The sequence below is a fragment of the Poecilia reticulata genome, chromosome 18 (assembly GCF_904066995.2).
Source record: "Poecilia reticulata chromosome 18, P_reticulata-male-v2, whole genome shotgun sequence".
Taxonomy (NCBI): Eukaryota; Metazoa; Chordata; class Actinopteri; order Cyprinodontiformes; family Poeciliidae; genus Poecilia; species Poecilia reticulata.
The window spans coordinates 22039728-22054371 of NC_088847.1; the positions used below are offsets into that span (position 1 = coordinate 22039728).

The 14644-nt window shown below is 36.6% G+C and overlaps 1 pseudogene across 1 annotated transcript; it reads right to left on the minus strand.

The window, feature by feature from the left end:
• Window positions 1-5493: 5493 nt before the first annotated feature.
• On the minus strand, window positions 5494-13460 carry LOC108167230 (protein NLRC3-like; annotated as a pseudogene). The gene is made up of 10 exons (XR_014084578.1): window positions 13365-13460; window positions 12280-12392; window positions 11956-12063; window positions 11014-11083; window positions 10660-10896; window positions 8192-9976; window positions 7932-8105; window positions 7171-7344; window positions 6398-6444; window positions 5494-6298 (listed from the first exon to the last, which is right to left on the minus strand). The product of XR_014084578.1 is annotated as a protein NLRC3-like (transcript).
• Window positions 13461-14644: the final 1184 nt, after the last annotated feature.

The window sequence follows — 14644 nt, forward strand, 5'->3', positions numbered from 1 at the left end:
TATAACAATTTACTGGAGCCGTTATATCCCAGATATTCACTGGAAAACAGTTTGGATGATCCCCCATAAATACTTAATTATAAACAAGGTGAAGGAAGTGTCATTTAAAATTCTCCATAGAATTTACCCTGCTAAGCACTATATGATAAAATTTAAGAGAGACATAAACACTAATTGCAGTTTCTGTGAGGGCCATCCAGAAACTGTTACGCATCTCTTTTGGCTCTGCTCTTTTACACAAAGGTTCTGGTCAGAATTTAGCAGGTTTATTAATGACCATATTTTACAGAATTTTTCCTTATGCTGGGAAAATGTTTTATTTTGTTTCTATAGATTCCATAGAAAGGATGCTAAACATTTCTTTATAATAAACCTGCTAATACTCTTTGCTAAATTTTACATTCATAAATGCAAATTTGCTAATAAAACACTTTGTTTCTCTCTTTTCATTAAAGATATGGAACTATATATCAAATCAATAGCAGAATCTACAAATGAAAAGGCTTTAAGGACAATTTCAATTTGTACGTCTTTGCATGTTCTTATCTAACCACCCCTGGCTGTTCTGTTTACTGTTGTGTTGTATACTTCACTATGTTATTTTGATGTATACTAATTTAACTTTAATAAAGTTAAAAAAAAAAAAAAAAAAAAAAAAAAAAAGAGAAGGGAAGTGGTCGTGGGGTCCTCAGAAGTTCTGGTGCCCCTCAATAATGCCTGATTTTTTTTTTTTTTTTTTTTTTTACATTCTTTTCATTTCCGACGGTGTAGACCAGTGATTCCGATAAAAAGGGTTCGGTGAATGCGCATATGAAACTGGGGGGTTCGGTACCTCAAAAAAGGTTAAGAACCACTGGTGTAGACAAAAACTAGGGACAAATTTCAATGGAGTTGGAAAATGTATAAAAATTATTTTTAATTAAATTTATTGATACCTTTATAATTATTTATACAACTACTTATACTTAATTGTCATAATATATAATTTTAGTACATCTTTAATTATTTGAAACTATTATAATGTATCGAGTTCTGCTCCTGGACAAGGGCTTTTACAGGCATCATCCACTGACTACAATGTTTAAAATAAAAAAATATTCAGCAAATACCTGGAAAATATACATTGTTGTGCTCACATGACCCCAGGTTAGTTTACTCAAATATTTGAAAAAATAATATTTTGTGTATAGTTTATTCAAATTTTGTGCTTTATCCATAGGACCTGTTTTGTCCCCATTCTCAAGAATCACTGATTTACAATTTTAAATATATTTTCAGTTGTCTTCTCAGTTATCCTGGAGTGACACTCCTGTGACACTGGAGATACATCTCCAGTATCACTAACACTCCAGTGTCAGTGTTTCCCCCAGTGTATTATGGTGGGTTTAGTTTTTACATTTAGTTAATTAAGCAAAAATATGTTGGAGGATTTATAATATGACTTTTGTACAACTGTTTTTTTTTTTTTTTTTTTTTTTGTGGCAGTGGCAAGCTGTTTTAACATAAATTCGGCCTATCTGTAATTACATTCCAGATATCTAAACATGCATTTTGACAAGACAAAACTACATTTTGACTATCCGGAATGGTAATTTAAGATATCTGTATTTACATTCTGACTAGTAACAATAATAAGTCAAGATATCTTCAATTTCTTTTTAACAAGTCAAAATTCCTTTCAAGATATCTCAAATGACGTCACTGGATCTGTCATTTCACGGGACACATATCCGTAATTACGATTTAAGATATCTTCAACACAATTATAACTAGTCAAAATTACAATTTTAGATATCTGAATTAAGAATGACGTGGAAGCCCTTTTATGATGTCCAAACAGTTGCCTGCAGAATTTTATGTTTCCTGCACACAAATTAGAAATCACTCGACAATGATGGAAATGCGGAGATAGCAAAACTTCAAAAACTATAAGACTGCTTCTGATATCTGCAAATAATTTCCTGTTAACTCATTTTCGACGAACCGATTAATGCACTTAAAAACAGCTTTGAAAAGGTAAAATTGCTTTTGTCAAACCATTTCAACATGAAAGTAGCGCATTTTCAAACATCTTTTCTCGTTTTCTCTATTTTTCATTGTTTTATTAAACTTTCAAATTGCTACGTAAGTCAGGGACGTTTTGACTAGACAGAATACATATTCAAGGTATCAGCAATGTCATTCTGACTAGTCGAAATTTAAGATATCTTAAATAGAAAAGCTGTGTAATTCAAGATATCTCTAATTCATTTAGAGATATCTTGAATTTAGTTTTGTCTAGTTATTATTTGCTTTTAATATATCTAGAATTTAGTTTTTGCTAGTCAAAACTACATATCTCCTATCCAAAAATAAAATGAAGACATCTTGAATTATGGAGTCATTAGAGATATCTTTAATTACAATTATGACTAGTCAAAACCAAAATCAAGATATCTTGAATTTACTTTATGACTTGTCATAATTTAAGATATCTGAAATGTGTATTTCAGATAGTAATTCATTTTAGATATTGATAACGGGGACCACGGATGGATTGTAAAGGTGCGGGATAATGTGAATCTTCCTTTAATGAAGATAACCGAACAGAAGTACAGCTGGATGGTTTACATGCTCTAACGCCGATCACAGACGAGTCGACCAAACCCACAAGCCGACATATAGCCGCTTACCGTAGCAACAGTGGGAGCAACAAGGATGACGCACCCTGCAGCGGCCCGCCCAACTATAAATGCATTCGCCCCGCCCACCAATCAACGGTGCCCGGTGCACAGAGTGGAGGAGGGTGGAACACCATCCCACCACAACATATTTATATAATGTTATTTTCACTCTGTCTAAAGCTCCTCACATTTTGGGAGGATTGTATTAGGACCTTGACACAAACTACAGTATGTACAATAATGTGAAGAGTGAGTATGAAAAAAGACACTTTATTCATTAAGACACAACAGTGTTTATGTTTCTTCTGTTTGTCTCAACCCTCTCCATGAAGCTCTGCCATCTCTGCTGGTAGCTGCTTCCTCCTGAAGGAGATCCAATTGTTCTGACAGTTCTCATCATTCACCATCATGTCAGCTATGTTCCTCTTCTTCTGCTCCAAGTGAAAAGTAATCAGTTATAAGTTATAGCTTATAGCACATAAATGTAGATAAATAACAGTTACTAATGTGGAAGTTACAGAAGGAATTTGTCATGATGTCAGTGTGGGTTTTTTTCATGTGTGCTTTCTGTCAGATGTCAGAATTTATTTTGATCCAAATAGTCTCCAGTGCTCCCTGTTAATTTAACCCTTTTGTGTCTGCTCATTAGTTATTCCGCTCTCCTGTTCTCCATAGTATTTACGTTTGAGTTGCGTCCTTCTTGTCTCTCTGAGTCTGGACCTGCTTGTGTTCTGTCTGAAGAGAAATAGAAAGCAAGATGCCACGTCACCGTGTACCTGTTGGTTCGTTTGCAACCTCAAAAACTCCATCCCTGTCAGAATTATTTAAAACAAACATGTTACATTATATATATGCAAACACTTTTCTTTTCTTTTTTTACTATCCAGACATACACAATTACAAATAACTGGAATAGTTGTGTAAATTAAAGACAAAATGCAATTAACTGTAACTTTTAGACCTATGCAGACAAACGGCCATGGATGAAATACCACCATCGTTTTCTTCAGGTTTGTTGTTAATTTTTGTGTCCTCTACAATTAATAATTCACAACCATTTAATTAGAGAACTGATAGGTCTCTAATTAAAAATGAAACAATCGAAGCACGTAGATTCACGGAGATAAAATATAAACAAATAAAGGCAACATGTTGTACAATATTGACAGTTATTTAAAACTGAGGAATGTGCAACTGAGTATCTTCAGAAAATTAGCATGTTGTGTTTGAGCAATGAAAATACAGCAGACTTTGTGTTTCAAATGTCTTCCATGACTGTATGTATGCAACCTAATATAGGAGATGATCAAAAGAAACACTGACAATCTTTTCTTTGATTTAGTTTTTTGGCATTAAGCAAAAAGTCTAAACTACTGTGACAACTTATGGCAGGGTTCCCCAACCCTGGTCCTCAAGGCACACTGTCCTAGGTGTCTTAGAGTTTTCCCTAATTTAATGTGCCTGACTCAACTGAGTGCATTTTAGAAAAAAAAAACCCGCCTGTTAATCAGTCATTGATTGAAATCAGCTGGGCTGAAGCAAGGAAATGCCTAAAACATGCAGGTCAGCGTGCCTTGAGGACCAGGGTTGAGAAACACTGACTTATGGTGTAAAGAGGTAAGTATGTAATTTGTTTTTTTATTTTGTGGTATTTAAAAGTACCTCTTATCATTGACATAAGTGGGACTAGGCATAAGAAGAACCAAAACACAAACCTAGTGACATCAATGTTTTTGATAGCATGCCAAAATGTAATCAAGAGAGAAAATACAAAAACTACATCCAGTACCTAGAAGGAGGAATAGGTGACACATATTCAACTTTTGATTTCAATATTTTGTGTTTAGTAAAGTTACAATAAAAGACATGATAAAAGTTTTTAAATATTAATTTCAGTATTTTGACAATATGCCTGCGACAGACTGGCAACCTGTCCAGGGTGACCCCGCCTCTCGCCCGGAACGTTAGCTGGAGATGGGCACCAGCAACCCTCCCGACCCCACTGAGGGACAAGGGTGTCAAGAAGATGGATGGATGGATGACAATATGATTGTAGGTATACGTCTGTCACTCCTAGGACTACCCAGTTATAAAAAGACTTCAGTAAATAGTACAAGTTACATTAGCTACTGCCATTATGCTACAGTCTCTGTGCAACTCTTCAGAAACTTAAATGTCAAGATGGAATCACTTCCACACACAAGCTCACAGCTGCTTCAGACTTTCTATGTGTCATAACAGACCAGCATTGATCACATTTACATGGTCATTATGTGACATCACATTAGCCCCGCCTCCTTTGAACAGGAAGTTACCCGTTTTCCTCTGGTGGTCATAATTTTACTGTTTGATTCATAAAAATTTAGACCTGAGTCCAACAACAGAACAAGATGCTGAATCCTTCTCTCAGCTATGGCTGCAGCATGTTGCTGTGATAGAATGACGAATTATAATCCCATGAAGTTTACATACAGTTGGCTCTAAATCACACATGCATCATCCAATTTGCACCAAATAAATAAATGACCTTTAGTAACGTCTTAAGAGGCCATTAGGTTTACATTAAAAGTTGACTCCCTGAATTATTCCAACAGTTATATCTCCATGATACATCATCCGATCTGCACCAGATTTTTTGTGCATCATCAAGGAGCTTCACCGCTTCACATATTGGTGTGGTAGTTTAATGACATCACTTAAGCCCCGCCAACTCAGAAAAAACTGAAGATTATTGGGTGGCTCCTCCAACATAAGATTGAAACTGTATCCTCTAAATCTTGACAAACACACAAGACATGTTCTAAATCCTGCAGGAAGTCCTAGCCAAAATAGGAAGTGACAATGACCCCCTGTCTAGAAAGTCAGATTTCGGTCTGGTGGACAGGTGCAGGAAAGACGTGAGAGCATCGGCAATACAACAGGAGGTTGATACTGGAGTTCCTGCAGACTACAGTGTTTATTGTGAAGCACTTTGTGATTATTTATGCTGTTTAAACTCAGTTTTACAAAGAATTTTCATCTAAAACCATATCTTGGATGAAACACATGTAAAGTTAGATTTTCTCTAACTTAGAAAAGATTACTCTAAATCAAAAACCAAGACCCCCAAGAATGATCCCTGCATGCAAATCCAGGATAAAGAGTTTCAGTGAATTTGGTGTTGAAGGTGTAGATGTGGATCAGTGTCTCTGAGGAGACTCTGTAGAAGGACAGAGTCCCAGCAGGACAGTCCACAAACACGGCCACTCTGCCAGAGGCAAAGGAGGAGGAGGAGGAGGAGGAGAAAGTGGGGACAGGGATGAAGGCTTTTTTTCCATTGTGCCAAACAGTGTAACCATCATCTGAGCAGATTAGACTCCAGGATTTATCATTAAATCCGAACCAGGAATCGTCATTAACTCCTTTTCTATTGATTCCCTTGTAACTCAGTGATGCATAGATTTTCCCACTCCACTCTAATTCCCAGTAACAGCGACCAGTCAAACGATTGGTGCATAGCAGCTGACAGAGATCAAATCTGTCTGGATGATCAGGATATGACTGCTCTTCTTTCACAAGTGACACTTTCCTGTTTTCGTCAGACAGTTTGAGGAATCTGTTAACAGTGTTTCTTTCAACTGTTAGTGGACAGGAATCTGAAGGACAGAACAAACACAATGCAGTTACTGATGTATAACTTTCTGAATTCACTGACACAAAGGTGAACATCTGTAAATAGGTCAAAATGCACTTACACTTCCTCAGACCTGGTGTCAGCCATCTTTCTCCTGCAGGCTCCATGCTGTTAGAAAGAAGGAGTTTTGATGGTTTCAGTATTTTTCAAGATACAAATGGACACCCTAATTTAGACTTTATTGAGTTTTTCTAAGAGTTCTTCAGTCCATCTGTCACTACGTCTAATATTTCTGTTAGTTTTGTTCAGAGTTAACAGTATTTGTCTCTCCTTTGTGTTATTGCTCTCATTCTGCCCCATACGATGCATGAATAAAATAGACTGGGAACAAAGTGCAAATTCCAACAGTAGACTAAGAATAACATACATTTATTTTATTTTTATTTTTTATTCTTAGATCAAAGCACATTCATGTATTAGAATAGACTAGAGCTAATTGGAAACCACACTTCAGTGTTTAGATTTATATTTTTAAGTCATATCAGTTATGATGGATAAATAAAAACATGTCTTTCTACTTTATGTTTGTTAAAGTTGAAGGGAAATTAACTTAAAATTACCACTGTTCAACATTGTTTGCACTGATATGGGAAATTTATTGTGTCTCTGTCTTAGCTTGATTTTCCATGATGCACCAAAAGTCCTTGCTGATTGAAATAAACCAGCATTTCTTAGTCTGAGGCTGGTTGAGGAATCTGGGTTTACCTACCAACACTCATATTCACATTGATTTGTCCAGATCTCCTCCTCCCTCGCCGAGGATTATTGTTCCTCGATAGTCTTGAGTATATTATCCTGAGTATCACTGTGTGGCTGTAGAAAATATTTTCTCACCTTAGAGAGTCCAGTTTGAAGCTTTGATTCTTTAGTAGAGCTGCTAGACTCTCCTTTCCTGCGTCTCCTGGATTATTGTAGCTGAGGTCCAGCTCCTTCAGGTGAGACAGGTTCACAGTCAGAGCTGAAACCAGAGCAGCACAGCCTTCCTCTGTGATCAGGCAGCCTGAAAGCCTGCAGACACAAACATACAATACTGTTGGAACACTCACCTATATTCTCAATGTGAAGCACATGTTAGAACTTGTTTTCAGCAGGAATAATTAGATGACATGTTAAGAAAGATAGAGCAGCAGGTCTGTAAGCAGCAGTCTGCAGAAGACTTTGCACTGCAAAACACAAAATCTTACCAAATATTTTTGGTCTGGTTTCTAGTGCAAATATTTTACTACACTTGAAATAAGACAAATTAAGTTAAAAGTAACTTGTAAGCAAGATATAGAGGCTTGTTTTAAGCAAATAATTCTTTAATATTGATTTTTAAAAAGTACTTGTTCCATTGGCAGATTATTTAACTTATAACAAGATCAGTCAGTTGCACTAACTCCACCGTTTTAAATCCATGTATTTGACTGGGTTTTGAATCAGATGTTCTGGAGCAGAAATACATCTGAAATATGCAGGTTGGTGGTCCAGATGACCTGGATTCAGAACATTTGTTCAAGAGGTTTTGCTCTTCTTTCCAGAAAACTGAAAACACGTTTTAGACATGTTCAGAAATTTAGTAAATATAATAATAGAAGAATTTAAATGCATCTCACCTCAGAATCTCCAGTTCACAGTTAGGACTCATCAGTCCATTGCACAGCAGCTTCACTCCTGAATCTGTCAGGTCGTTGTTACTCAGGTCCAGATCTCTGAGACTAGAGGGTGTTGAGCTGAGCAATGAGGACAGAGCTTCACAGCTTCTCTCTGAGAGGTTACACCCACTCAGTCTGAAAGGACAGAAGGAGTACAAAGTAATTATCTGATTGTTTTATTTGTTACATAGTTTTATAAAACCACCTGCATCTTTACTTACATAGCTTTACTAATGATTTTGACTATTGGCAGCAGCCTGAGGAGATCTTCCTCTGTAGCACAGTATTTCTTCAGGTCAAATGTCTCCAGACCTTTGTCTGATGAAAGTAGGATGAAGTGCAGAGCTGACCACTGAACAGGAGACAGCTGGTGTGCGGAAAGACTTCCTGTTAGTAGAGATTGTTGGATTTCCTCCACCAGAGACTGATCATTTAGTTCACTTAGACAGTGAAACAGATTGATGCTTTTCTCAACACATTATTGTTATTCAACTTCTCCTTGATGTACTGGACTGTGTCTTTATTAGCTGTCAAGCTTTCTTCTGTCTGTCTCACAAGGCCTCCTAAGTGATGCCTATTGGTCTCCAGTGAAAGACCAAGTAGGAAGCGGAGGAACAAGTCCAGGTGTCCATCTGGACTCTCTAGGGCCATGTCCACAGCACTCTTGTAAATGTCTGTCTCTGAAGATTCGTGGTTTTGTTTTTCTAAATCCTTGGATTTCATTTCCAACAGATTGACTCCAGATTCCATGAAGGTCAGGTGAACATGAAGAGCAGCCAGAAACTCCTGAACACTCAGGTGGACGAAGCAGAACACTTTCTTCTGGTACAGCCCTCTCTCTTCTCTGAAGATCTGTGTGAACACTCCTGAACACACTGAAGCTGCTCTGATATCGATGCCACACTCTGCCAGCTCTGATTCATAGAAGATCAGGTTTCTTTTCAGCAGCTGTTCAAAAGCCAGTTTTCCCAGAGACTCGATCATCTTCCGGCTCTCTGGACTCCATATTGAATCTGTCTCAGCTCCTCCATCGTACTTCATGACCTTCAGTTTGATCTGTACCACCAGGAAGTGGATGTACATCTCAGTCAAGCTCTTTGGCAGATCTTCTCCATCTTTCTTGTTCATCATGTCTTCCACAACTGTAGAAGTGATCCAGCAGAAGATTGGGATGTGGCACATGATGTGGAGGCTTCTGGATTTCTTTACGTGGGAGATTACCAATCTGGCCTGCTTCTCCATTCTAAACCTTTTAGTGAAGTACTCGTCCTTCTGTGGGTCAGTGAATCCTCTGATCTCTGTCATCATGCCAACACACTCAGCAGGGATCCGATTGGCTGCTGCAGGTCGTGTGGTTATCCAGAGTTTAGCTTTGGGAAGCAGTTTCCCTCTGATGAGGTTTGTCAGAAGAATATCCACTGAGGTGGACTTTGTTACATCTGTCAGGATCTCATTGTTGTGGAAGTCCAGTGGAAGTTGACTTTCATCTAAGCCATCAAAGATGAACACAACCTTTAACTCTTCAAATCTGAAGATTCCTCTGATTTCTCTAAAGAAGTGGTAAACAAGCTCTGCTAAGCTGAACTGTTCATTTTTTAACAGATTCAGTTCTCTGAATGTGAACGGAAAAGTGAACTGGATGTCCTGGTTGGTTTGGTCTTCTGCCCAGTCCAGAGTGAATTTCTGAGTCAGGATTGTTTTCCCAATGCCAGCAACTCCCTTTGTCATCACTGTTCTGATTGGTTCATCTCTTTCAGGTGAGGGTTTAAATATGTCTTCATGTCTAATTTTTGTTTCTGGTCTGTCTGGTTTCCAGGACAATGATTCAATCTGTCTGACCTCATGTTCATCATTGACCTCTTGAGAGTTTCCCTCTGTGATGTAGAGTTCTGTGTAGATCTGATTCAGAAAGGTCGGACTTCCTGGTTTTGCGATTCCTTCAAACACAAACTGGAACTTCTTCTTCAGGTTAGACTTTAGTTTTTGTCGACAGGTGATGAATGATTCTAAAAGATAAAGAAAAAAATATAATTTAAGAGTGGTTTACTGCTTTGCTTTCATACATCACACTTAAAAAGCATTTGTCCTTGACACTGAGTTCAAGAAAAATAATATGCAATTACTAAAAGTTTTATTAAAAATATTACTGAATCTCCCTACCGTGCATTTTGGAGACAAACAAAAAGCACTCTAAAGTATAATCTAGCCTACTATTTAGATGTATGATGCTCAAAATATCATCCCTGATTTTGATTCAAGTAAGAGGTCGTGTCTTGGGAGAGATACATTAGCTTAGGACACACTATTTTATCCTATTTTATTGTGTATTTTGTGGTGTTTTTGCATTGTTGATGCTTAAAACGTTTCCAGGCAGGTACCTATAAGCAAAACCTTTACTGCAGTTTCGGCTGTTATTTCCCTGATGATCAAGTGCATAGGCATAAATTCCAGACCCTCCCCATCTGGGAAAAGTGTAGAATTACCCCTCCTCCCCCAAATAAATCATGAAAGAAACCCTTGTATTTAAACAATATCTATATAAAAAAGGCATTAGAAACAAAGAATGAAGAAATCTGACATTCATCTAAGAAAAAATAAGAATTAATTTTTACCCTCTCCCTCCCTTTTCTTCGAGCATTTTAAAAATGTTGATAGATTTATTATTTCTGTAGAAAAGTATATTTCTTACTGCTCTGCAGAAGGTCAGCCAGGTCATCCAGATTCATCATTCTCAAGAAGTCAACAGTGATCTTTAAAAGGCCTCTCTACTGCTGCTTCTGCGGCTGCTCTGCTTTTCATGTTCATTTCCAGACATCTCTTCATCCTCTTCCAGACCCTGTGAACATTTGGGGTAATCTGAACACAAGACCTTTTGGATCTCCTTCAGCTCGTCCTTTACAAACATCACAATCTTTTTCTCCAGTTCCTGAAACAAAATAAGACTTAAATAACAAATCTGACAATCAAGTCACAAGTCACATCTACAAAGTGCATCACAGAACTAACAAAAGAAATGAAAATGTAGTGTCTATGGAATACAGACCATAAATATGGAGCCCAGTTGCTTTTGATACTCATGGGGAGGTTGACCAACTTCAGAGCTCTGGTCAAGTCTAAGTCTAAGTATAAGGAGAAGTCACTGAGAATTAACTTCCAAAGATTCCAGGACAAACTAAGTAGAGATCACTAACACCTATATATGATCATGAGTTCTCTATAAGACGACTGTCATGTAGCTAACTGTATTTAGCAGTTTAGTCAACAGATGTATTTACATTTCATTTTTCAATATGTTACATAAGAGAGACAATACTGAACTTTCAAACATGTAAACTCCCAAGGATAATAAGTGGTTAATGATCCTGATACCATGTTGCTAAACAAGATACTTTAAGCTGACGTGTTTCTGACAGGACTTCAGTTGTTTTTAAATATTTCTATCTTCCAGTTTTCCAATCGACACATAGAAATATTTAAAATGGATGGTTTTCTGGAAGGAGTTTCTTAACACCTATAAATTTATAAAACTGAGCTCACAACATGTATCTCAAATATATTGTGATCATCATATCATTTTGTATGCAATATTGATTTATCAAAAGAGCTTAGAGAGCAATAATTGTTGTTTAATATATTCCAATTGTTAGGAACTTGCATTTTTAATTCTAAATTAATATTTAGTCTGGAAAGAGTCCGATGGCAGCAGATGGTCACACTGAGCATTAATGACGCTTGTATTAATTTATTACAACATATGTGTTTTTCATAAAACCCTCTGAAGGAACTTTGTAGGGGAACCCTTGGGCACAGAACATTTATTTTTCATTTTTTTATCTTTCATTTCCCTTTAACTCCATGATGGATTTGAAATAAGTTGGTTTCATAACAAAATACAATTCTATAATTTTCCACCTCTAACAACAAGAAATTTTAAATAACATTCCAGTGGGACTTATATTACAGAGAAAATTTCCATGAAGTTCACCTCTTTGCATCTGAAGGTTGATCTATATTAAGATAAATAATTGCATCTTTTGAGCAGCTGCTTTTGAAGGACAGACAGCTTGGATCGGGTTCTTGTTTCTGTTGTTTCCTGTGGATGAAAACGTAAATGCCAGTCAGACATCTATCTCATTTGCTGTCAGAAACAATCTTCTCGAGTTAATTAACATAATTTATAATTATAGCAATAATTTTAATTTACAGAGGTAAAAATAATAGTGACCTTGCACACCATTTTCCATATAGACAAAGTAATGCATGTAATGTCTGTGACTTTTCACAGACATGAAGACATGTGACGTCTCACCTCTTGCCCTCTTGTTCCTTGCATAAAGTCGTTTCAGAGCAATGAACTTCCTCTTCTTTGTCATCAGATGAATCCATGTTTCAAATTCAGGTCAACAATCACAGATCGGTCAGCTGGACAAAGCAGGCAGCACTGTGAGGATCATGTTCTTTGATTTCTCCAGTGCATTTAACACAATTCAGTCTATTCTTCACTCAATGAAATTAAGGAGTCATAAAATTTTCTCAAGTAAGAGTAGCAAAACAACTTTATAATATTACTCAAGTAAAAATGAAAAGTGGTATAGAACTACATTTTTCCAAAAAGTTATGTAACTAGTTACCACTTCTGGTAGTAATGTACAATTTTAAAAACAGTGTTTCTATATTGTACAACACAGCCAACAACAAATAAGTTAGAAAAATGCCCTCAGAAAATTGTGCAAGGAAATAATGAATAAAGTCTTTACTCTTAACCATTTGCTTTCATTTTTTCATGGATGCATCAGTTTGTGCCTTCATTCAACAGCAATGTGTGATGTAAACATTGAAATGGCAATGGAAAATAGAAGTCGGCTGATACTGTATGTTTGTTGTAGGTCATTCATGACACAGTTTTATATGGAGGTATTTTTGGTCCAAAAGTATTTGTGCTTTGTAACTGAAGCTGAAGTCAGAGAGAAAGGATTTATAGAAGTTTTGTAATTGTAGATTTTTTCTGTCAAAAATACTTTATTGACCCCAAAGGGAAATTAAATAATCATTATTATTACATCTAAAAGAAATTACTGGCACCGTGATCTCAGTTCCACAAATCAATCAAAGTAGCTTCACAAGAAATTGAAACTCAAAGTAAGTTTGAGAATTTTAAAGGAAATACCTCCATGAATAATCCAATATCAAAGTACTCTTCAAAAATATTCATTACTTTAGTGTCAATAAACAAAATAATTATTTTTGTTCTGCATAAAGCAGCCAATACAAAATCCAAACTGACTTTAATTCCCTGCTTGGTTTATACTGAGTGTAAATAACTTGAATAAGGAGAATTACAAAAAAATAAACCTGTAAAAGACAAGGAAAGCATCAAATAATCTTTTGTCTTACCTTAAACCTTCCTGCACCACAACAAAATTAAATGTGAAAAAATGAAATCTAAACACTGAGGAAGCAGCGAGCAGTGCTAAGGTGGTGACAGTGAACTCCTCCCTGTTAAGGAGGAGTTTTATTTAGTACTATTGTTGTTTCTAACTGGACCAGAACCTGCAAAAAGATAGTGCAGGTTTGTGTTCCAGTCCGTTTAACTCAACAGCTCAACAGGTGTCACAGCAAGTTATATCACACCTGCAGGTCTGTTAGGACCAGCTGGTCATATATCCAGGTGATTGTTGACTCCAGTCCTCAAGTGCCACTGTTCTGGATTTTTGGATGCATCCAACACTCCTGAATCAAATGAATAGTTATCAGACCTTTGCAGGACTTACATTCAGGATTTTGATTCATGTGTTAGAGCAGGATTGGATCCAAATTTTGCAGGACAGTGGCATTTGAGAACTGGAGTTCAAATTCAATTCAAAAATACTTTATTAATGCCAAAGAAAAATTAAATGTTGTTGGAACTCATATTAATTCAAAGAGTTATAGTAGATCTTGATGGCTGTTGGCAGTAAGCAGACAAGCACATATCATGGATCTTGATAAAATCAAGAAAATTATAGACAATCCTGACCATCCTCTTCAAGAGACTGTCTTAGGAAAACAAAGTGTCTTCAGTCAGACTCAGGTGGGGCAACAGGAATCTCTCCAGGACCTTAATGATTTGGGATGTCAGGTCTGCAGTCGTTGATGTCTGATGGGATAATTTTCTTTGGTACCAGAACAACCAACTCCTCATCTAGAGAAATTTGTGAGGCAGCTACAGAGATAGCCCAAGGTATAAGCAAGCAAAGGATGTAAATAAATAATTAATTTGCACTGTTCCACTACATTTTGAAATGCATTTAACTTTAAAGTATTAATTATAAACAAACTCAGCTGTACTAAGTTTGCAGCAGCTGTGCTAATGGCAGAGAAACAACCTGACGCTATCGGAAAACCATTTATTGGTTGTTTTTTTTACCTAGTTGTGTATTTCTGCAGATCGCAGTACAACCACAGGGAGAAGGCAGAGGGGTTATTGTTTCTCCATAATATCTTAGTCATATATTACACTGTCACAACATAGTAACAGTTTGAACAAATATGTTAAAAACATTTTACAGAAGTTGCCTTCTTCCGTTTTAATCCATGCTATCATTTAGTGGCACTGTGCATACTTCTGACCTCAGTCAGAACATTAAAGCTTATTTACTTAGATTTTAGACTATTATATATAGCGCACAACTTTG